Source organism: Rhagoletis pomonella, unplaced genomic scaffold (genome assembly GCF_013731165.1).
Source record: "Rhagoletis pomonella isolate Grant_MI unplaced genomic scaffold, Rhpom_1.0 Rhpom_scaffold_00008, whole genome shotgun sequence".
Lineage (NCBI taxonomy): Eukaryota > Metazoa > Arthropoda > Insecta > Diptera > Tephritidae > Rhagoletis > Rhagoletis pomonella.
Genome location: NW_023458562.1, coordinates 21,048,251 through 21,049,908, shown reverse-complemented (window position 1 = coordinate 21,049,908; position 1,658 = coordinate 21,048,251).

Below are 1,658 nucleotides of genomic sequence, written 5' to 3'. Positions count from 1 at the left end.
TTTTTTGGCCGGCTCCGGAGGCACATTTCCATTTGAGTCGCATATTTCGTGTTTGCATTTACATTTTGGACTCGACGCACACAAGCCCACATACATAAGTACATACACAACCCGACGCATACAAAAGCGACGTGCATAGGCAGAAGTGTGGGGTGTGGTGGTAGAGGAAGCGTCTTAGACACCACCTATGCCAAGTCGTTGGATTACAATAGGTATTGCTGAGAAAGTATACATGGAATGGTGCGCTAAGTTATCAAAACACCAAAACCAGCTTGCAGGGGAAATTTCATGCTAGCCTGCTCATCACTCCATCACTTTATCTTGGAAACAAAAGAACTTCGAGGCTCAAAATGAAAAAAAAGAAACACTTCGAAACAAATGGTCGCTTGTTCGTTCGCAAGACCGGGCCATGTGGCTACAGTGGAGAAACAGGAACGTAAAACAGTTAATGCTGAGGGGTACACAACCATTTGCTTGGCAGCAGTATTGGATGAATGGAGGAAATACAACTACAATATCAACCAGTAAAAGCTTTTCACGGGTTCAAAAACCATAAACCCCAGAAAGGTCGAACAAGCTTAAAACCTCAAAATCCCTCGAAAGTTGTTTCAAGTTGTTCAGTTATTCAAGATAGATAACATCGGCACACAAAAAAAAAGTGGTAGGTGCTTTGAGGCAGACCCACTTGCCGACATGTATTTCGACCCACTGAATCCGAATCTGAGGTCCATTTGACTCGTACACCTCCTAAATTTCGAATAAATTAGAAAAGAAAATGGAAAAACAATCGGAATTTACTCGACATTTTGAAGGTCTACGAGTCAAACGGACATCAGATTCAGATTCAACGGGACGAAATACATTTCGGTAGGTGGGTCTGGTTAAATGCACAGACCACTTTTTTATGCCGGTGCAACGACTGAATTTTAAGTGCACCGGCACAAAAAAAAATGATCTGATTTTCTTCTTCAGCAGTCTGTCAAAATCGCCTCAATAACACCTTATTTATCTCTATTTATATTTTGAAAGATAAAAAACGATTAAAGAGAGCTCTGCGAGCGTAGTTTTAAGCTAGCTGACCCACACATTTGCGGTAATTAATTGACCACCTAAATTGAATTTTGGTGGCCATACTTAAATACATTTCCCGTTAAATCTGCTTTTTTTTTTGCGAAAAATTAATTAATAAAATGTTCAATTACTTTTTTGGTACTTACGTCATTTTGTGTAAAATATTTAAAAAACTGATGAATCGGTTCGTTCTCTAGGTTTTCTTTGTAGATTTTTTTCTATTAAAAAGAATTTACTACTTCCGTCGAGTAAACAGCTAATTATTATTATGTTTATTCTTTTTTTTCTGCTATTGTTGCTATTGATGTTTTCAAAGCTTTTTTGCGTGCAACCGTTTAGACTATGTATGTAAATACAAATATTTAAATGCAGTAAGAGGCGTTGGTTCTGAAACTACCGGTGTTTCGGATGCTAGTCTTTCTTCTAAGTGGCAAAGTAGATTATTACTTGTAGTAGTTGAATCCGTTTCGCATTTAGATTGTTTCATTATATTTATGAGATCTGAAAAAAAAAAGAAATGAAAAATTATTCAGTAATAGTTCTTTGGCGTTTTATAATCAAAAGGATTAACTATTTTGAAATGCACC